General features: G+C 49.6%; 1 protein-coding gene across 7 annotated transcripts in view; it reads left to right on the top strand.

Annotated features, from left to right (window-relative positions):
* Positions 1-22,530, top strand: part of DLGAP2 (DLG associated protein 2) — a 399,292-nt gene that overhangs the window by 239,684 nt on the left and 137,078 nt on the right. The window contains exon 1 of one of the 7 annotated variants that reach the window (XM_042934158.1): positions 7,626-7,707. The exons of 5 other annotated variants lie outside the window; for them this stretch is intronic. The gene's annotated coding sequence lies outside the window, so the exon portion shown is untranslated. Of the gene's footprint in view, positions 1-7,625; positions 7,708-20,040; positions 20,256-22,530 lie in introns of those variants that run through there. One more of the 7 variants, XM_042934157.1, reaches the window with a different exon arrangement.

A 22,530-nucleotide genomic window follows, 5' to 3' on the forward strand; every position in this document is an offset into this window, starting at 1 on the left:
AAATAACACCCTCCAAACTCAAAAGTAACCCAGGAATTGTATTATACTCACCCCGACAATATAAGCAAAGTTATTTATTTGACATCATTTCCTAAGCAGGATGTCACCAATGAAATGAAATGTCACTGTTCCCACAAATTGTGATATAAATTACGAGAAGTGTTAGGGACGGAGGTGAAAGCGTATCTGCTTCAGCCGTGAGTGTGTGGTGATTCTCTCTTAAGCCTTGGCGCCTTGATACTTTCATGTCTGGTATGAGGAAATCAGAGTCCCGAAGCCCGGGACATACTCTTGAGCGCAGGCAACAGCTGGCAGCAAAGCAAAAATGGTCACAAAACGCCCACACTGCAGGCCAGGAACAACGAACAACAGAGCACAGGGCTGTCTGTCCAGTGGAGCAGTCCTCCTGGGAGAGGGTTCTGGAAACCTGCCGATGACGAACGCCTGGGAGCACCCGCCCGGCACAGGTCCCCAGCCCTCACACCTCTTCCTCACTGATCTGAAGTCTAGTCAGACAGCCGTGTGACCATCGCCCACATTCCTGGAGAAAAGTGACATCCACATGTCTCCGGTGCTTCCGGTGCTGGGGATTCTGGCCTGGGACCTGGCATGTGGCCACACCCTCCTTGCTGAGAATGTGGGTCGTCTCAGGGGTCCCCGTGGGCCGGGCCCGGCCTGTGTAGAGTCACGGTGGAAATGCAAGCCTGTGTGTTCCCGGACTACAGCAGTGTAGGAGGGAGTGTTGTCACAGGGGCCGTCTGTGTGCACCCTAGCCCCTGGCACATGCAAGCCTCCAGGGAGCCGTGGGAGCCACCCCTCCCCTCCCAGGTGCTACAGCCCTCCTCACTTAGAGATCCCCAAGTATACCCCGCTCCTCAGTTATCAATAAACCATCACAGATCCGTAGGAAGTCGTAGAAATAATCCCACTCCCAAGACGACATGGAAATAAACCTGGCAGAATGTCTCACGCTACAAACGTGACCGGAAGGCTCAAGGATCCATTGTTCACTCATTCATTCCTTCGTTCGTTCATTCATTCATTCATCCAGCCACCCAGCCATGCATTTGCTCATTCAAGTATTTATTACAGCCCTGCTATGCACAAAACACAATTTTTTTAATGTTTTTTATTTTTGAGAGAGAGAGAGACAGAGTGTGAGTGGGGGAGGGGCAGAGAGAGAGGGAGACACAGAGTCCAAAGCAGGCTCCAGGCTCTGAGCCGTCAGCACAGAGCCCGATGCGGGGCTCACCCATGAACCCCAAGATCACGACCTGAGCTGAAGTTGGCCGCTTAACCGACTGAGCCACCCAGGCGCCTCCACAAAACGCTATGTAGATTTTGAGCCAAAAGATGCAAAGAACTCTGTGTATTCTTTCCAACTCCTTTCAGAATGGTTGTTTTAGGCCATGCAGAGCATTTAGGTTTGCCTTAACTAACAGGCATCGGAGTGCCTCCGTGCAGAGCAGAGCCGGGCGGGCATCTGCTGAGAGCACACACTGCCGTGTGCACAGCGTCAGGGAGGCATGAGACCCAGCACCTAATGAGGCAGCCAGCAGGGAGGTGGGAGGCATTGGAAGGGATACAGTGCCCGCCGCGAGTCTCAGATGAGATGCTCCGTGCAGCATAAAATGTCCTCTCCTCCCCGGATTTTACATTCATCCCTCGTATGTTTTCTTCGTTCGCCAGTCTTCCCAGGAGGCCACCTCCAGCCTACAGAATGAAGTGAATTCTGAGCAGCCTAGGTATTTTTAAATAGCATTTATGAGCTTTCTGCCTTCTCTTACTCCTGGTAAAGAATCTGCAAGGGCAGCTGAAACTCCATTTTTAAGACTCCATGAAATTATGGAAAATGTAGTTGGGTTGTAACCAGATCAAGAGCACAGGGGAAGTAGCTTGTGCTGTATAGAAGAGTCTAACAGGACAGCGTACGAAGCGTTGATATTTAAGTGACTGCTGAAAACGTGGTTCGGGTGGGAGTGTGCACGGAATCTGTGTGCCCACTTCCCGGGCACATCTGCATTCCAGGCCCTGTTGGGAGCGTGTGACTTCTCCGCAGCCCTCTGTCAGCCGGGGTTTCAAAGGTGGGGAAGGTGACGCCTGACGTGGATCCAGCGGGGGAGAGGTCAACGCTGAAAGCCTTGGAGAGGGCCTGGGTCATGTACCTGTGTGGGTGACTAATGACTCACCAGAGGCACGGAAGTCGGTGCTGCATGGTGCCTTCCCTCCATTTACTGCGAGAGAGACCCTGCTGAGAGCACGCGGTGTGGGTGGTTTCTTGTGAGGAGCAGGGACAGACCACATTCCTCTCCAGGTAGACACCGCCCGAGGTCAGCACTCTCACTGGGGTGAGGATTTAGCATGTGACTCGGGACACACACCCAGTCTGTAGCGGTAGGCCAGGGAGAAGGCTCTGTGTGGGTTGGAGGTTAGGAAAGAGAACGGGACGGCGTGTTAGGAGGTCCCAACCTTGGCCGTGAGGGCAGAAAGCCAGGGAGGACACCCAGAGTGGAGCCACGGCTGCAGCGATGGGCGAGGGAGTCCCTCCCTGAACCATACAAACTGCCCCCTCCCCCAGGCAGGAAGCCCCTCCCGGGAGCACACAAGCTGACCCCGCCAAGGCAGGGAGCCCCTCCTGGGAGCACACAAGCTGACCCTGCCAAGGCAGGGAGCCCCTCCCCAGAGCACACAAGCTGCCCCCCCAGGCAGGAAGCCCCTCCCGGGAGCACACAAGCTGACCCCCCAGGCAGGAAGCCCTTCCCGGGAGCGCACAAGCTGACCCTGCCAAGGCAGGGAGCCCCTCCCCAGAGCACACAAGCTGCCCCCCCCCCGGTCAGGGAGCCCCTCCCGGGAGCACACAAGCTGACCCCCCAGGCAGGGAGCCCCTCCCTGGAGCACACAAGCTGACCCCCCAGGCAGGAAGCCCCTCCCGGGAGCACACAAGCTGACCCTGCCAAGGCAGGGAGCCCCTCCCCAGAGCACACAAGCTGCCCCCCCCCCCCCGGTCAGGGAGCCCCTCCCGGGAGCACACAAGCTGACCCCCCAGGCAGGGAGCCCTTCCCGGGAGCGCACAAGCTGACCCTGCCAAGGCAGGGAGCCCCTCCCCAGAGCACACAAGCTGCCCCCCCCCCCGGTCAGGGAGCCCCTCCCGGGAGCACACAAGCTGACCCCCCAGGCAGGGAGCCCCTCCCTGGAGCACACAAGCTGACCCCCCAGGCAGGAAGCCCCTCCCGGGAGCACACAAGCTGACCCTGCCAAGGCAGGGAGCCCCTCCCCAGAGCACACAGGCTGCCCCCCCACCCCGGGCAGGGAGCCCCTCCCGCCTGGCCTGTGCCCTCTCAACCAAATGTAAGGTGAAATCCCGGCTGCTCTTGCAGAGACACTGAGATCTTATCCCTGTCCTCGTGCGCACATGCACCTGCTGAAGCGACCCGGCCCGGGGCAGGAGCTGTGGGTCCCGGGGCGGGGCCGTGCCAACCTGCAGCCAATGCGCTCACACGCGCGTCGTCAGGAGCGCAGACGCGGCAAGCAGTCCGGGCCCGTCCACCTGTTGCTCTGGGAGCCACAGATGCGCGTATGTGTTTCATTTTCAAAAATAAGCCTTGGCCTTCTGATGTGTCCCTGAGGCAGGGGTGGAGCCCAGACGTGGACTCGGGGAGCACTACATGAAATGACCGTGCCGTGGCGTGGAAATTGCCAGAATGAATGCCTGTCGTTGGTAACAACACACTAACTGAATTTCACTCCAGGCGGATTTGTGGACTGTTTTGTCGAAATGACATCTGTGGAGAAATTTAGAAGCGATGACTGCCGATAGCGGCTGCCAGATTAGAGGCTGGTGTATCTCAGACAGTGCTGACGCGGGGCGGTCCCGTGGACGTGTCCGGAATATTGAGTGTTACGTCCTCATGTGACTCGTCCTCAGCCCTTAGTCTTCCTTTGGGGCAGGAAATCAAGTTTGCTGACGCTCAGCCTGAGCAGGATGGGCCACTGTCCCAGATCGCGTTCTGCTCATAATGAGATCTGTCTGCTTCACTCGTATTTACTGGGATAGAGAATATTAGCTCTGGGGGGTTTGGGGTTTGCTTTTGTCTTCAGATTGTGTGTTCTTTGGTGTGGCAGACAAGTATGTGTTTAAAATGGACTTTTAAACTACGCGTTGTAAAAGGAAAGCGCAAATCATCACGCGATGCGCGTTTTGGTGCTATGAACACGCAAGGTACGTGGAATAGAGCTGACAGGCTCTGTCACTGCCCTGGAGACTCATGACAGCTGTGGGTAGTATTCCGTTTTCTAATACAGAAACTGAGTCTCAAACAGTCAACTGAATTGTCAACGAGCAGATCGGCTAATAAATGACCGAGCCATGGTGTGGACCCAGGGCTCTTGGAAGCATTAGGGTTTCCAGTGGATCTGGGGTCACGTAATAGACATTTGATCTCTCCCTGCTGTTTATCATGGATTTAAGTAAGTTATTGAATCTCTGAGCCTTCCTTTTCTTAATTTCCAAATATTGTCACAATCACATGTGAATTCTGCAGCAGCCCTGAGGACCAAATTAGGCCAAAGTGAGCCGTATTTATCCTAGTCACCTCTTTTGACTACGAAAGATAATTTTTAGTTATTGTATGTATGTGTGTGCACGTGTGTGTGTGTGCATGTACACACTTCCGGGGCTGGACGATCACCACGTACTTAGAATCACTCAAACAAGACCAACCGTGGCTGGAAGGTCACCTGCGTCTGAAAGCCATTCAGTTCTGTACCAGCTGCCAGGCACTCGGGCGACAGCAGCCAAGACAAACAGCACGTGTTCCTGCTGTGACGAGGTCCACCGTCTGGGGAAGGGATGTGGACGTTTAAATGGTAAGATCTGTCTATCAGCTGTCCCGGGTCCAGAGCACGTCCCCTGTGCTGTGTGGACAGCGGACGGGATTTCCAGTAAACTACAGAACGCAGAAGTTAACTTAGCTTTCGGCTGCTTGTTTCCATCCTACGCCCAAAAACCAAACTGTCAAAAATAGAATCCTTGTCTATATGGAAATCTTTGTTTCAAATCTCAAGACCTACGCTTGGCCAGCCGAGCAATGGCTCCAGGTGGACTTGGTGGCTCAATTCTGGTGTTGTACGTGACGAGGTTCATTAACCCAATTTCTGGAGTGGGTGAGGCAGGCTCCGGATTCAGGGACGCTGAGTTTTGAAGCTGGAAAGGTTGCTGAAGTCTCTCTTTCTGGCTCGATATTTTAATTTCATGTTTTAGTGGAGTCTGTGGCCAGAGAGGCCCGCCCTGAGTCCTCTGTGCCAGGGGTGCCACTGGGTCCTCACTCTGCCTTTGCTGAGTCCCTGCCTCATTCCCTGTGTTTCATATGCCAGCCTTACCTCGAGCAGACTCACTGTCAAGATGCTCTGCATGTGGCTTGTGGGATGCCTTGCCTGCCTCTCAGGCTGGAGGAGCAGGTCCTGGGAGCTGCCGGGATGCCTGCTTTCTCCCTTGGCCGGCATGACAGGCCGTTCTTATGCAGATCGGGGGTGGGGGCTGAGCTGGGCTGGCACCAAGATCCCAGACTCGGGTCCAGTGCTTCGGGTTGGGTTTGGACCATCCCCATCATGCTGTGCCTCTGTGACACCTGAGCACCAGTCAAATACACAGGGAAACGATCTGGTGTCTTCTGTCCTGGATTTTCTCAGACACGCAGCAAGACGCTGCAAATCTTATGAACATGTATGGGATTTATGCAAGGAAACCCTTTGGCCACGTCTGAATGTGTTGGCAATTCATCATGTGCCGATTAGTCATATACTGTGGCCAAACAAGGGCCAGACCCTGCCCTTGAGGCTCAGGGTGGAGGGAGGGACATAAACGTGTCAATGAAGAATTGTGGCATGAGGAGGTCATGCAGGGATAGAGGGACACAGAAAGTGTTTGCAAATAAGTGGAGACAATGATGTGACAGTGACATGGCCAGCAGCATGACAGCTGCAGAGACATCCCTGTCCTGTCCCCAGAACCTGCAAACACGTCAGGTTACGCGGATAGGGGTTTTAAGGTTGCTCATCAGCAGACTTTGAAGTTAGGCGATTGTCCTGGACCATGAGGTGGGCCCAGTGTGGTCATAAAGGTCCCTGGGGGACAGGAGGGTCCAAATAGAGAGAAGTGATATGAGGAACATAGCCAGCCACTGCCAGCCTTGAAGACGGAGTTGTGTCTGGGAGCCCGGAATGCAGCTAGCTTTTGATGCTGGAAAACCATTGTCCCCAAGGAGCCCAGTGCTGCCGACATCTTGTTTTACCCCCGAAATCTGTCAGACTTCTGGGCTCCACTGCTGAGATGAATGTGTGTGTTGGTTTTGGGGAGAGGGGCTTGTTTTCAGTTAGTAAGTTTTATCATGTTGAGCAATTTTAGGTGGATTTAAAAGTCAGACAAAGTATAGAGTCCCCCACCGCAGTTTCCCCCATCACTCCACCTTGCATTAGTGTGGAACGTGTTACAGTTGATGAGCCGGTGTGGACCCTGTATCCTTGGCTGAAGTCCGTGGTTTGAGTTCATGCCCACTCCTGGTGGTGTGTATTCTGTGCATCTCGGCAGACGTCTGGTGTCATCTGTCCACCATCACATGCGCGGTCTCACTGCCCTGGAAGTCCTCCCTCCCCCACCAAGCCTGGCAACCCCAATCGTGGGGCCGTTGCTATAGTTTTGCCTTTTTCTGGAATGTCATATAATTGGAATCCTGTTGCAGAGCCTTATTATACTGGCTTCTTTAACTTAGTAATATGCATCTGATGTTCCTGCCTGTCCTTGTGTCCTTGTGTGGCTCCAGGGCGCGTGTCTTTTGTCACTCAATGATAATATTCCACTGCCCAGATGTTTATCCATTCACCTTGGTTGCCTCCAAGTTTTAAGAATAATGAATAAGGTTTTAATATTAATTAAATCTACCCAATCCATTTTTTCTTCTTTCATGGATCATGCTTTTTGGTGTTGCGTCTAAACACTCATTGTCAAACACAGGCTCACCTACCTTGTCTTCTGTTATCATCTAAGGACTCTATAGTTTGATGCTTTACCTTTAGGTCTGTGATCTAATCTAGTTTCAGTTAATTTTGGTGAAACGTGTAAGGTCTATATCCAGATTCACCTTTTTTTTTTTTTAAACATATGGATATCTAGTTATTCTGACACCATTTCAAAAACAAAAACAGAAAACAAAAAAACTGTCCTTTCTCCATTGAATTGCCTGTTCTTCTTTGTCAAGGTTAAATGACTGTTTGGGTCTATTTCTGGGCTCTCTATTCTGTTCCATTGATCTATTTGTCTCTTCTTTCATCAATACTGTCACCGAACCCCAGTTCAACTGCCCGTCACTCAAAATGCCAATACTCAAGAGGCGAGTTTTGGTTGGAAAGGAATATGAGCTTTCTTCAGGAGGCCACCACCTGGGGAGAAGACAGACTCTTGTCCAAAAGCCAACCCCGAGGTCTCTGCCTGGCCCAGGGGTTTATAAAGGGGTTTAGGGCCGTTAATCAGCAAAGGGAATGCAGGGGTCTACAACTTTCCTCCATTTCACGCAGATTCCTCGGTTGCCAGCTGCAAACGTTTTCTTGGTGCGAGAGGGTTGTGTGAGGGGGTGTGGTTCCTGGTTCATGATGCACAGGAAGACTCTGTTCTCTCTGCAAAGGAGGGCAACGTCTACAGATGAACAAAGAGAGGTTAGTAAAGTCATTTGTGTGACCTACAAAAAGAAAAACATTTTGCTAAAAACTTGCTGGGCTAATCAGGCGGAGACAGCTTCAAACGGGCCTGCTGGCTTCTGCAGCCTGGGAACATTCTGGCCCTTCTCTGCCTCAAGGCCACTGGTCTGATAACCTCACAGAGAGTAAATGAGTTGTTACTGCGAGGGAGGAGTGTGTTCACTTGAAGCAAGTTAACCCTTCAGAGTAGCTGGAGTGCTAGACCTCAGCGTCCTGATGACTGTGGCTTTGTAGTGGGGTGTGATGGCATGTAATGTCACTCTCCATTGCCTTTCTTTAGTACTGTATTGGCTGTACCAGTCTTTTGTCTCTCCATATGAACTTTAGAATCCGTTTGTCAATATCCATGAAATAACCTGCCAGGAGTATAATTAGGATTGCTTTGAATCTATAGATCAAGTTGGGAGAGACTGATGTCTTGACCATATTGAGTCTTCAAATCCATATACGTGGAATATCTCTTCATTTTTCACATCTTCTTTGACTTCTTTCATCAGAATTTTATAGTTCTGCTGATAACAGAGCTTGCACAGATTCTGTCAGATGTATAGTTCTTTCAGATTTTGGCACCAATGTAAATGGCTTTGTGTTTTTAATTTCAAATTTAATCACTCACTGCTGGCCAATGAGAAAGCAGTTAAGGGGCACCTGGGTGGTTCAGTTGGTTAAGCATCCAACTCTTGATTTCGGTTCAGGTCATGATCTCACAGTTCATGAGTTTGAGTCCTGCATCAGGCTCCATGCTGACAGTGCAGAGCCTGCTTGGGATTCTCTCTCTTCCTCTCTCTCTGCCCCTCTCCCGCTCATGTGTGTGCTTTCATGCACTTTCTCTCTCTCTCTCTCAAAATAAATAAATAAACTTTAAAAAAATGTTTAAAAAAGTAATAGAGCAGTTAACTTTTGTATGTTGACCTTGAACTCTGCAATGTTGCTACGATTAATTATTAGTTCCAAGAATCTTTTATTGATTCTTTTGGATTTTCCATATAAATAGTCATGCCATCTGTAAACGATGAGAATTTTGTTTCTTTCCTCCAAGTCTGTATACGTTCTACTTCCTTTTCTTGTCTTATTACATTAGCCAGGACGTCCAGTGCAGTGGTAAGCAGGGGTTCTGAGAGGGAACACCCTTGCCTTGTTTCTGATCTTAGCTGGGAAACAACTTGTTCTTCACCAGTAAGTATGATGACAGCTGCAGGTGATCAGCCAGTGCTTTCTACCATGAGGTGGAAGTTTCCTTTTTCCATAAATGGATGTTGGATTCTGTCAAACGCTTTTTCTGCATCTGTTGATATGATCGTATGACTTTTCTTCATTAGCCTTTTCATGTGATAGAGTACATTCATTGATTTTAAAATTTTGAATCCATTTTGCTTATTTGGAATCAACGCCACTTGGTCATGGTGTACAAACCTTTTTATACATTATTGGGTGCAAGTTGCTAATATTTTGTTGATCTAGATTCATGAGAGATATTGATCTGTGGTTTTCCTTTTTTCGTAATGTCTTTGGTTTTGATATTATGTAACACTAACTTCATAGAAGGTTTAAGGGAGTATATTCACTGATTATATTGATTTGGAGGAGATTGTACAGAATTGGTATAATTTGTTCCTCACATGTTTGGCAGGATTCTCCAGTGAACTCACCTGAGCTTGGTGCTTTCTGTTTAAAAGGTTATTAATCATTGATTCAATTTCTTTAATAAATAAAGGTTTATTGAGATTATCTATTTCTCTTTGTGTGAGTTTTAGTAGACTATATGTTTCAAGGAATTAGTCATTTTTATCCAGGTTATTGAATTGTGGGTTTAAAGTTGTAATTTTCTTTTTCTATCTTTTCAATATCCGTGGTAGTGATGGCCCCTTTTTTGCTTCTGATGGTATCACATTGTGTATTCGTTTTTTCTTAGTTAAAAAGACTAGAAGTTTATTGATTTTATGGATTTTTCAAAGAGTCACCTTTTGGTTTCATTGATTTTATCTTATTTCCCACTTTCCCTTTCATTTCTCTGCTCTAATTTTTATGATTTCTTTCATCTTACATTATACTTAAATTTCCTTTATTTATCCAGTTGCCAAAAGTGGAAGCTTGGATTACTGACTTTAGATCTCATATCTTTTCTAATATATGCAATGCTATGACCATTCCTCTGAGCACTGTTTTTCCTATGGTCTTTAAATGTTGATTTGTATTTTCATTTATTTCAAAATACTTATAAAACTGTTTTGAGGGGTTTTTTTTGATCTGTGTTATTTAGAAGTATGTTGTATAATCTCCAGGTAAGTAATTATTGATCGGTTGACTGATTGATTTCTAGTTAGATCCCATTGTTTCAGATTATATTTTGTATGATTTCTATTCTTTTAAGTTTAGTTTATGGCTCAGAATATGATCTGTCTTGATGAATGTTCTCTTTGAGCTAGAGAAGAGTATGTATTCTGCTGTTGTTAAATGAATTAGTCTACAGATGCTTATTAGATCCAGCAGACTGAGAGAGTTGTTCAATTCAACCATGCCCTTATGATTTTTTGCCTGTTAGATCTGTTCATTTCTGACAGAGAGGTGTTGCAGTCTCCAACTGTAATAGTGAATTTATCTATTTCTGTCTTGTGTATTTTGAATGTTCTGTTGTTAAGTGCATACATGTAAAGGATTGTTATGTCTTCTTGGAGGATTGACTCCTTTATTATTATGTAATGGCCCTCATTAGCTCTGAAAATTTACTTTGTCTGAAATTAACACAGTTAATACAGCTTTCTCTTTTTTTCAAAGTTTATTTATTTATTTTGAGAGAGAGAGAGAGAGAGAGAGAGAGCGAGCACAGGTGCGAGCAGGGAAGGGGCAGAGAGAGGGGGGAAAGAGAGAATCCCAAGCAGGCTGTACACTGTCAGTGCAGAGGCCAATTCAGGATTCCATCCCATGGACCATGAGATCATGACCTGAGCCGAAATCAAGAGTCAGATGCTCAACTGGCTGAACTACCCAGGTGCCCTAAGACAGCTTTCTTTTGTATCAGTGTTAGCATGGTATCTCTTTCTCCATCCCTTTATTTCTAACCTGTTTATATTTACGTTTAATATAAAGTGAGTTTCTTGTAGACAATATACCAGTTGGGTTTTGTTTTCTATCCATTCTGACAATCTCTGTCTTTTAATTAGCGTATTTATACCATTTATTTATTTATTTGTTTGTTTTTGAGAGCGAGAGCTAGAGAGATCATAACCTGAAACAAAATTAAAAGTAGAATGCTTAACCGACTGAGCTACCCAGTGCCACATATACCATTGATATTTACAGTGATTACTGGCATAGTTGGATTGCTATCTACTATATTTGTTACTGTTATCTATTTTGCCTTTTTTCCTTCTTTTGGTCTTCCCCTGTTTTTCTGCCTTCTTTGGTTTTAACTCAATATTTTATGATTCCATTTTCTCTCCTTCTTTAGCATATCAACTGTGCTTCCTTTCTTATTTTGTTAAAAAGCTCGCAATATCCATTTACAAGAAATCCAAGCCTCCTTTCAGGGAGCACCGTGCCGCTTCACATGCAGGACACATGCCTCACAAGAGTATTCCCAGTGCCTGTCTTACCCTCATGTCCTGCCTTTCACGTACTCGTAAGCTGTGAGCGCTGAGTACTTTGTTGCTGTTATTATTCCGAGCAAACAGTTGTCTGCTAGATCACTTATGAATTCAAAACTGATTTTATTATGCCTTTATTTCCTCATCTTCAAATGACGTTTCCTTTGTTAGAATTAGTTTCTCATCCATGTCGTTTTCCTTCTTTCTGAAGGATTTCTTTTAAAATTTCCTGCAACACAGGTCTATTGGCAACCAGTCCCCTCAATTTTTGTCTGAGAAAGCCCTTATCTTACTTCTCATTTTACTGATCATAGAGGTGTATGTGAATGGGGTTCTTTGTTTTTCTTCTAACCCTTTAAATATCTCACTCCACTCTCTAGTTGCACGTGTGATTTCTCAAGAATAGTCCAATGCAATTCTTACCCTTGCTTCTCTATGGAAGGGTTTTTCCCTACTGCTTATTTAAAATATTCACACTATTTGATTTCCAGTGTTGGAATATGATGTGTCTACGAGTAGATTTTTTGGCATTTATCCTCCTTGTTGTTCTGGCTGTACATCATTAATTTGGGGAAATTCTCAGCCGTTATTGCTTCAAATATTTCTTCAGTTCCTTTCTTTCTCTTCTCTGGTATTCCCGTTATGAGCATTTTACACCTTTTGTAATTGTCTCTCTGTTCTTGGGTATTCTGCTCTGCCTCTTAATTTTTTTTTTCATTTCTGCATTTCAATTTTGGAAGTTTCTATTGACGCCTCTTCAAGTGCACTGATTCTGTCTTCAGCTGCATCTAGTTACTTGACGAGCCGATCAAAGACATTCCTAACTTCTGTTACAGCGTTTTTGTTTTGTTTTGTTTTGTTTTTTTTCTGGTGCTTCTTTTAGATTCTGTCTGAAAACTTCTGTCCCCTGCTGATATTACCCATCTGCTCTCGCGTACTGTCCACTTCGTCCATCGGAACCCTTAGCATATTAATCTAGTTGTTTAAATTCCCAGTATGATCATCCCAACCTTCCTGCCATGTCTGACCCTGGTCCTGATGTTCTGAGTCTTTTCAGACTGTGTTGTCTCTAAGGATGCCTTGCAGTTTTTCCCTGGAAGCTGGACATGATGTACTTAGTAAAAGTCTTCAGTGTGAGTTTTTATATTTTTTTCACCGGCAGCTGGGCTGTGTTTACTGTTTGCTGAAGCTGTGGGCGTCAGAGATTATAATGTCCTCTGGTGACTGGTTTTGTCCCTGATATGCAGGAGCCCCTTGGTGTGGGAGGGGAGGCATTCTGTGGGCCTGTGAATAGGCCTCAGGCTTCCAGTGAGCCTGTGCCCCTAGCTGTGACCTCACACTGCTTCTGTTTCCACACTCGGGTGGAACAAAACTGCCAGCAGGGGCTGGGGTCGGTGTTTCCCTTCTCCTAGGTCAGTTAGGCTCTGATAAAACCGAAGTAAGTTAGCTCTGGTTCACTAGTTTCCCCTGAGGGAGGCCTTGTTAAGAGGAAGAGTGCTCTGGAATATTTCGGAATGGCCATTTTTCCTCTCCCCCCTCTGGAATCACACGGGACCTTTCTCCAGGCTTCTCCGTGAGAGCCTGGTGGGGCTCCTACAGGTGTAGCCCACCGAAGTGTGTGGGGCCCTGACAGTGGCTCCCCCAGAGTTCTTAATTCTCAGACTCCTTCCCACTGAGCCTCCAGTAGTTTCCCACCGACAGGTTAGGATCTCCCATTGGGCACTGCTTTCTGCCCAGTGAGGCTGATTCTCTGTCTCCTCCTGTGTGCATCTGCAGTTTGGGGAGCCGTGGTTTGCCCTGTGCCCCTGGTCCTCTGCTGCATCTGGGGAGCTGTGGACTTTGAGTTCGCTCAGCTGGTTGCTTGTTGTGAAGGTGGAGTGTGTACCTCTAGGCTCTTGCCGGCCGGGCCAGGAACCAGAAGTCTAATGCTGTTTTAATAAGCACCTGCATCTGCCATAATTTGCCCCAGTGTCCACAGGAGACCGGCAGAAGGACTCGGACATTCAGACATGGGGGCGGTGGGGACCAGGCATAGAGAAGGCTCTGGAACACAAGGAAGAGAGAAAGTACCGCCAGTGGTCAGGACTCCAGGGCCCTGCCTGAGGAGGAGCAGGGGTAGGTTGAACCGAAGGAAGCCCCAGAAATGTGGAAGAAAGTCCTTGAGGACAGATTCCAAAGGGCTTTGCCTGCCCAGCGAGTCTGGGTTTTACACTGAAGCAATTCAGAGACCTTGGAGTCGTTTTGTTCCTCCTTTGAAGGAATGTAATATCGGAGCTGTGCTTTGGGGAGAGGACGCCGGCCGTGATGCCCGCCATGGCCGGGGCTCAGCGGCCGCTGGCAGTGGGGACCCCAGCAGGGCCTGCAGGAGGTCCACGGCAGAGGCAGGGTGGTGGGACAGTGCAGACACACTACAGGGACATCACAAGACTCCCGGAACCATCCATATGCTGTAAGTTGCATGGCGATAGGTCAGGTGGAATTTACCAAGCGGGTGAACATCGAGCATTTCACAGAGTGCCACTCACAGCCGTGGGATGCTAATGCTGGCCGGGCTGCACGCCATCTGCCGTGCACTCACCGTGCTTCCACGGCACGGGATCTCCGGGGACGGGCCGGTCTCCTCTTCCAGGAGACTGTATTCTGTCCTCCTCAGTGTGCCCAGTTCCCCCCAGAGTGAGCCGGATCCTCTGCACACACGGGACAGCTGACCACATTGGGTTGGTGGGCTCAGAGGCAGGTGGGGAGCAGATCAGGTATCACGGCAGTTATGGCTTGGGGACCTACCATTTGTTCAGCTGGAAAATATTTGTGGGTCTCATGCCGGCTGCCAAGAACCCCTATCAAAACCGTGGTCACGGATCTTGAGTTAAGGTTTGTGCCTGTGACTTTATGGCCATGCGGCCATCAGTGAGTCTCTTATCTATCCCTTTTATCCCCTAGCTTTGTCATCAGGGCAGTGGGGACACCAGTGCCTTCCCAGCATGGCTACCATTAGGATTACAGGTAGTGTTTGGTTTGTAGCCAGTGAAGCACAGAGGCTTAACGCAGAAGCTGCTGTTTTAGCAGAAAGGAAAAAAAAAAGTGAGCGAGCAAAAGTAGGAGTTGGAAATTACTTTTTTGGACTATAATTCAAAACGCTTTCAAATTCTATGGCACCAAGTGCTTCCTGAGCAGATAAATGAGGTTGGCTAGCCAACAGTGCCCTTTTCGTCTTCCTGATTGTCTTGTGTGAGAAAATGCGGTGTCCCAAATCCTGGGACAAAGACTAGGGGATAGTCGTGTGCACTACAGAGGGGACGCCTTCGCCTTCTTGCATCCAGTATTCACCGCGACCACCAGAACCCAGACGGGTGGGGTGCAAAGACCTCTGGCCAAAGAGTGGCCGGCATTGGTGTCCAGTCCGGCCAGGCCAGACTCCAGCAGGATGGCCTTGAAGACGACCTTCCCAGACGTTGGAGCTTCCTTCTGTAAAATCAGTTGGGGGAGGGGCTGTGCGTCCAAGGTCGCCTGTCCCTGGTCGGTGCCCAGAGTCTGTGGTGCTGCCAGGGGACCGTGCCGCGAGACATCACCCTGCAGCAAACATCCGAAGTAGTGCTGCTTCTCCTGCTCTCCATGCATGGAGGGAGCCGGGAGCCCGTGCAGGGATGGACTGCAGGTGCCCCACTCGTGGCCATCACCGGCCCGTAGCCGCTTTCCACCCTCCACCTGCCTCCACGTCCTTTCCTTGCCTCACAACGCAGATGGGGGTTTATGCCCCCCCACAGTCCCAGGCGGTCTTGGGGCCGTCCCGCAAATTGCATGGCAGACAGCCGCTGTCAGAAAATGGGGAGGACTCCTCAGTGCCAGCCCATCCACACAAGCCTGAGGCAGAAGCCTTGATTTTGTTCAGACTCTGCTCCAAACCCTGGAGGCGTGCGGGTGTGCAGGGCAGGACCCGGGTGGTCTGAGTTCTGGTGGGCCCTCGGTCTTTTTATTGGATTTGGCCTGACACCCTTGGATCAGAGTGTTCCCGCACGCCCCCTCCCCCTGCCCACATCTGCGCTGGAAACATAAGCCCCCCGGGGGCCCACCCCCACCTCCCAGCAGCTCTTACACATAATAGAGATGTGAGACAAATCTGGTGAGTGCACTGACTGAAATCAGGAACTGACCCGAATTTCGCTTGTGAATCAGGGCGAATGGCCCCTAGATCAGGGCTCACGAGAGTCCACACCGTGGCGCAGTCAGGAGAATGAACACACGCTCGAGGCTGAGAGCCGGCCTCCATCCCCGGGGACACTGTGGTCTGAGAGCCCGCAAACACTCAGGATGGAACAACCATGTCCCACAGTGTGTGCTTCCGGAAGTTGTTTCTTATCTGTAGGAACGACTTGTCAATTTCAGAGTGTAGTGGCATCTGTGTTCTGATCACAGAACCCATGCAGAAGAGTCAGAGTGAGTTGTAACGGGGAAACCGCTGCAGGATAGGGTTGTTCTCAGCCTCGCATCCCAGGCCTGTCTGAACCTGGCATGAGGAGGGTGACCCAAAGTGGCTTCTTGCTGGCAGACTCTTCACCGGCAGTGGAGGCATCAGGCACCACTGGGTTCACGCCACGGGTACAAGGGCGAGAAAGTGGTTCCAAGTGTCGTCAGATGCCTATGATAGTTCAAGAACTGAATGGCACCTGCCCTCCCTGCACCTGCCCTTCCCGCACCTGCCCTTCCCGCACCTGCCCTTCCCGCACCTGCCCTTCCCGCACCTGCCCTTCCCGCACCTGCCCTTCCCGCACCTGCCCTCCCTGCACCTGCCCTCCCTGCACCTGCCCTCCCTGCACCTGCCCTCCCTGCATCTGCCCTCCCTACACCTGTCCTTCCAGCACCTGCCCTCCCTGCACCTGCCCTTCCATCGCCTGCCCTCCCTGCACCTGCCCTTCCCACACCTGCCCTTCCCGCACCTGCCCTTCCCGCACCTGCACTCCTGTCACCTGCCTTCCCTACACCTGTCCTCTGGCACCTGCCCTCCCCACACCTGCACACCTGCCACCTGCCGGAGAATGGCTCCTGCCCGAACCACCGTAACCAGACCAGGGACCAGCAGCTTATTTTCTCCCAGTCCTGGAGGCGGGAAGTCTGAGATCCAGGTGTGGGCAGGGCCGGTTCTCCCAAGTCCTCTCTCCTTGCCCTGTAGACACTGTCTCTCCCCGTGTCCTCATGTGGTAGCCCTGCTGTGCGTGTCTGTGTCCTAATCTCTTATGAGGACACCACTCCTAAGGGAATAGTGTCGCCCCAGCCGCCTCATCTGAACGTAATCCCCTGTGTGGAGGCCTTGTCTCCAGATACAGCCACATTGGGACATGTGGAAATCAGGGTTCCTGTATGCGGACTGGGGGACACAGTTGGGTCTGTACTGAGGGAGCTGGAAGAGAACCCTGTGTTCTTTTGCACACATCCCCCCCTCCATGAGGCTCCTTTAGCAGGACCACTCAGGGCTGTGGCCTCAGAGCATCCCCTCCCTGGACCCCCTCGGTGCTTAGTCCCTTCCCATGCCCTCCCCAGGGAATGAGAAACCTGACCCTGCCTGAGCCGCGGCCATGACCTAGCGCCACTCCTTCTCTGTAATACCTTCCTCTCTGCTGCACTTTCACAACACTACTCAACCCAACAGCCAATTTTTTAAGTGAAAACTTTTGTCACCAAAGAGCCTGTGGGCAGATGATGGAGCACCGTCTCCTTCCTGCAGGCATTCAGGAGTGGTAGTTGGGGATGCAGACAGAGCAGGGAAAGGGCAGGTGCTGGGAGGGCAGGTGTGGAAAGTGCAGGTGTGAGAAGGGCAGGTACTGGGAGGGCAGGTGCAGGGAGGGCAGGCACTGGGAGGGCAGGCACAGGGAGGGCAGGTGCAGGGAGGGCAGGCACTGGGAGGGCAGGCACAGGGAGGGCAGGTGCTGGGAGGGCAGGTGTGGAAAGTGCAGGTGTGAGAAGGGCAGGTACTGGGAGGGCAGGTGCAGGGAGGGCAGGCACTGGGAGGGCAGGCGCTGGGAGGGCAGGTGTGGAAAGTGCAGGTGCAGGGAGGGCAGGTGCAAGGGGAACAGGTGCCAGAGGACAGGTGCAGGGAGGGCAGGTGCAGGGAGGGCAGTGCCTGAGGACAGGTGTTGGTAGGCAGGTACAGGGAGGCGGGGTTCAAGGAGGGCAGGTGTAGGGGCTCCCTGGTGGGTTTGCTGATGGGGCTCCTAGCAATCAGGCTCCTGCCGCCAAGGCTAGGAAATGGGCGTCCCCAGGTGCTACTGGACACGTGGGCAGTTTTTTGAAGCCGGACTTTCTCAGGCAGGCACTTTGGGTGCTGGGGTCCCTTAGGGGTGTGGCCTTGGGCTATTGGAGCCTCTGTCCCTGCTTGTTCACATCTTTACAGTCGGGGCGGGGGGCAATGCCTCACGGGCAGAGGTGCGGGCTGGCTTGGCGGGGTCTGGAAAGGAGAGAATTTGTCACAGGTACCCTCGTCCTGATGGGGCTCATAGTCTAACAGGAGTGACCAGTGTGAATTGAATCATTACCTCCATCAAAGCAAAATTGCAGTGGCCACGTGGTCCTAGACGGGGCACCTGCACCCTTGATGCCTTGCTTCTCTCTCAGAAGTCTGCAGTGGGAGAAATCTGCTCTAAGCCACCAGAGTGGGAGGCACGTAGAGACCCACAGGCTTTCTGAGGAGGGGGAGGTGTGCAGCTCAGCAGAGGTCAGCCGGGAGGCAGCCATCAGAGATGGAAAGGGCAGTGGGAGCCAACTGAGCCAGGAGGGCAGGAAAGAATCTTCCAGAAGATGGGGGAGCATGCACAGATTCCGTTGTGGGGCAGGTGCTCCTTCGTCCTCTGGGCAGCAGGGAGCCCCACAGGGTCTGAGAGCAAGGGATACAAGCAAGGCTTCCCGTCAGATGGAGGAGGAGGCAGACAAGAGGGGCAGAAAACCAGGAGGGGAGTGGCCTGTGGTCTCCTGGAAGAGGGCAGGATGTGGTCTCCATTTAAGAAAGTAGACTGGGGCGCCTGGGTGGCTCAGTGACGTAAGTGTCTGACTTCAGCTCAGGTCATGATCTCACGGTGTGTGGGTTCGAGTCCCGCGTCGGGCTTTGTGCCGACATATCGGAGCCTGGAGCCTGCTTCGGATTCTGTGCCTCCCTCTCTCCCTGCCCCTCCCCCACTCATGCTCTCTTTGTCTCTCAAAAATAATAAATGTTTAAAGAAAGCAGACAAACAGAAGCTTGAATTTCTTAGGTCACTTCCAGGCTCATAAAGAGTCTTCACACACTCTCGATCCCACCATGCCTTCCAGTGTTCACGCGACTTAACTTTCCCGGCTTTCATAAAAGTTTGATGGCAGAAAATCATTTCTGCTATGTCCTCCACTCTGTCGGCTTTCTCAGTGGTGGGCAATGAAATGGACCCCAGGCTTTGGAAGAAACACGACAGGGTAGAGCCCAAGGTGTTCATCTAATGCCGAGATAAATTTGCATTGACAAGAAGTACTAAATCCAACATTTCTTACCCAGAATGTGCTATGTGAGTCCCCAAGCGTTCTCACAAGTAAGGTGGGGGCCCAGGCACATTCCAGCCGCGCGGGCTTGCCGAGCATTTAAATGCATCCAGACAAGCTTGTGTGGAAAAGCCGCAAATGCTTGTGCCTTGAGCAGACAGGAAGCATGTCCAAGAATTGCCTGGCCAGTGTAAAAACCGCTGTGGCACTTGTTAACGATGGTGTCCTGCGAGCACAGGTGTCCCTCCCCGGACGGCAGCGGTGAGCATTCAGGGTGGGGGGCCTTTCCTCACCGCACACCCGCAGGGCCTGCCATCCGGGAGGTAGAAGCGTCCCCACTCGGAAGGACATCGTTGCATTCCAGTATAGCTGGTTAGGGACCAGCATTTGTTTTCCGACACATTTCACTTGGAAGTTTATTCCAATTATTATTTTTGTTTTTGAGAGAGAGAGAGAGAGAGAGAGAGAGAGAGTGAGTGTGTGTGTGTGTGTGTGGTCTACGGTATGGGAGTGTGTGGGTAGGGTGCGGGTGTGTGTGCCTGCGTGTGCAGGTGTGTGTGCGTATGTTCTCATACTCTTGACCTGGTGATGTTGAGAAGAGCCCATCCTCCTCTTTGGATAAATTTCTTGGTGAAACATCTGTGCTTCCTTTTTTAATTAGGTTTTTATTTACATTTCAGTTAGTTAGCATGCTGGGTAATAACCCCCGTCCCCCACCCACCTCCCCTCTGGTGACCACCAGCGTGTTCTCTGGAGTTAGGAGTCTGTTTGGCGGTTTGCCGCGCTCTCTTTTTTTCCTTGGCTCATTTGTTTTGTTCCTGGATCTATTTTATTCGTATAGTTTGGTGGTTAAAGTTGCTTGTGAGGTTAAAACCTTTTGTTAGTGATTTGTATTTTTGTGTCTATGAAATTGTTTTCATTTTACCAGATCGTGTGGGATACCCTAAACTTACACAAGGTGATATGTCAGTTGTTTCTCAATACAGCTAGAAAATATTCTCTCAGGAGACACAGAGAGGGAAATTCTCTTTTGATGTTGAAATTGCACTTTTGTGACCAGTGCATCTTGAGCCTATGGACGCTTCAGGTTTGTCCCTCCCCTTGCGTGGGTGTGAGAACCGCCTGTAGCTAATTCACGGGAGTCATGAGCCTCCCTTCCGGCTTCACACCATTCCACGCCTCTTTCTCTTGTTTTGTCATGAAGCAAAAATGTCCTGTCCCTACCTGGGTCCTTCCAGCTGACCAAGAGTCATGTGGACATGACACAGACGAACAGGAGAAAATCAGGTGCGAGAGCCACGGGTGGGGAATCCACGCAGACACGAACATTCCAAAGACAGCCAGAATTCCAAATTCCTCAGACAACGTGACACTTCTGTGACATCCTGTGGGGCTACAAAGGGGAGGAAGGCCATGAGCAGGAAGGTAAGAGGAGGGGTTTGGAGAACGAAGGTGGCCCTGTTGTGCAGAGAGGTTTCTTAGGTAAAGAGGAGTCTGTTATCAATAGCTCTCCTCCGGGGGCAGGCTTTCTAGTGTAAGTCCAGGCAGTGGACTCCGAGGGGAAGAGCTTTTCCTGAACGTGCTGGGGTTTCATCGCCTTTAACTCACCATCACGATTGTGCCAAAGTGGCCCATCTTGGGGGCAGTCTGCGCTTTGTCCCTACGCTTCATATTTAATTTGTATTTACCTTACTTTCTCATTTGTATTTATAAATCAAGCCAAGTCCTTATTGGAACATGTCAGCATATAAATACACAAGCAAAGAAGAGATTGGTTTTCTAATACTACCAGAGACATCCTCACGCAAAAGTGGTTTCTGCATTCCAGACTGTTCTGTACATAGAACACCGAAACTCTAAGTACCTGGCTACAGGGATAAAGACTTCTGTGCCTTCTGAGACTTGGCTCACTTATTTCTCAGGAGGTCATGCTCATTTATAAGCGCCCTCAAGTAGTAAGGGATTCACATGTGTTACCATGTCTTAACTATAACAGCTTATGTTGATTCTTGACAGACCTGTGTGATTCAAAGAAATGTGCAGAAATATGTTGACTTTAAGTTTGCTTTTTTTAAATTTATTTTTGAGAGAGAGAGACAGAGAGCAAGCAGGGGAGGGGCAGAGAGAGAGGGCGACACAGAATCCAAAGTAGGCTCCAGGCTCTAAGTGTCAGCACAGAGCCCGACACGGAGGTCAAACTCACGAACCGTGAGATCATGACCTGAGCCGAAGTCGGATGCTCAACCGACTGAGCCACCCAGGTGCCCAGGTAGCATGGATTTTAAATTAAAATGTTGGGGCGTCTGGGTGGCTCAGTTAGTTGAGCATGCAACTCTGGCTCAGGTCACGATCTCATGGCTCATGGGATCGAGCCCCGCGTCAGGCTCCACGCTGAGCATGGGGCCTGCTTGGGATTCTCTCTCTCTGTCTCTCTCCCCTACTTGTTCTCTCTCTCTGTCTCTCTCCCCTACTTGTTCTCTCTGTCTCTCTCCCCTACTTGTTCTCTCTCTGTCTCTCTCCCCCTTAAATAAATAAATATGTATATAAATAAAAAATAAATATATAAAAATATATAGATTAAAATGTTTATAAAATTATGAAATATGAGTTTCCATCACCTAAAATATTAAAATTAACTTAATTTTCATTAAACTTCAAGTTTATAAAATGAGAAAGTCATCATTGATACTACTTTAAAAATTACTGTAAGTTCCTATTTGGAAATTATGTTTGCTCATGAAATGATTCTCAAAAATCATAGAACAATCATTCTTCTACAAGACTCTGAGGTTTGCATTTGGGAATTGGCAACAGACGCTTGTGACAGGTTATAAATTTCTGTCAAAGCAAGCCTATCAGATAATCACCTATAGAGAAGGTAAGAAAGATTTATTTATCAAGGAGTCTCTATGATTTGTACCAAAGGAAATTTAGAAGAAAGAGATTTGGGAAAAAATTATAACTCCTTTGTGAGGCTAACCGTGTATTTCGCAAGGCAGATGTTGTAGGACAGAAAGTGCCAGAAATGACTTGGCTTCTTGAATAACGGGATTAGGTTTACAACTAATAGAGATCTTCTTCGGTGCTTTGGAAGCCGTTGTTTGTGAATGATAGACTCAAGATGGGTTTAAAAGCCATTTATTTGGCCCATAAATAAGAAGTCACTTGGTAATTAAGTGCAATCAAGCTGCAAATGTCTTCACCGTGAATGCTTCATCGAAAATATGATGAAAGTCTGTGGAAGAGCTAAAGATGGGAGCACTGAGCCTGGATCCCAGAGCCCACATCCACATGGCGCATCGGAGGCGTCTGTGTGCAGCCTTCCTTTTAAACTAGAACCTACATACGCTGCGGGGAATCAGTGGGAGTCAGAACAACAACGAAAAAGCTGCTTGTGCGTCTTACGGAGTATTGATCATGCTACTGTTACTGCTGGTCAAGGAGCCGAGTCAAATCCCTAGCGTCTGGTTTGTTTTTGTGTGTACTCAACAGTGTGCGTGCTGTGCTGTGGAACCAGTGACAAGAGTCAACAGTGAGACTGTGGTTTGAGTGGATTCAGTCCTCCTTCCATCAATCCCATTTCCAAATTGGCCACGTGGCTCCATCCGGTGAAGTGTGCGCTTCTGTCCCCACGTGGTCCCGCTCTCAGCCCTCTCTGGTTGCAGGGGACAGGTGCCGTGGGCCACCTGCAGGGGCGGTT

The sequence above is a fragment of the Panthera leo genome, chromosome B1 (genome assembly GCF_018350215.1).
Source record: "Panthera leo isolate Ple1 chromosome B1, P.leo_Ple1_pat1.1, whole genome shotgun sequence".
NCBI classification, from domain to species: Eukaryota; Metazoa; Chordata; class Mammalia; order Carnivora; family Felidae; genus Panthera; species Panthera leo.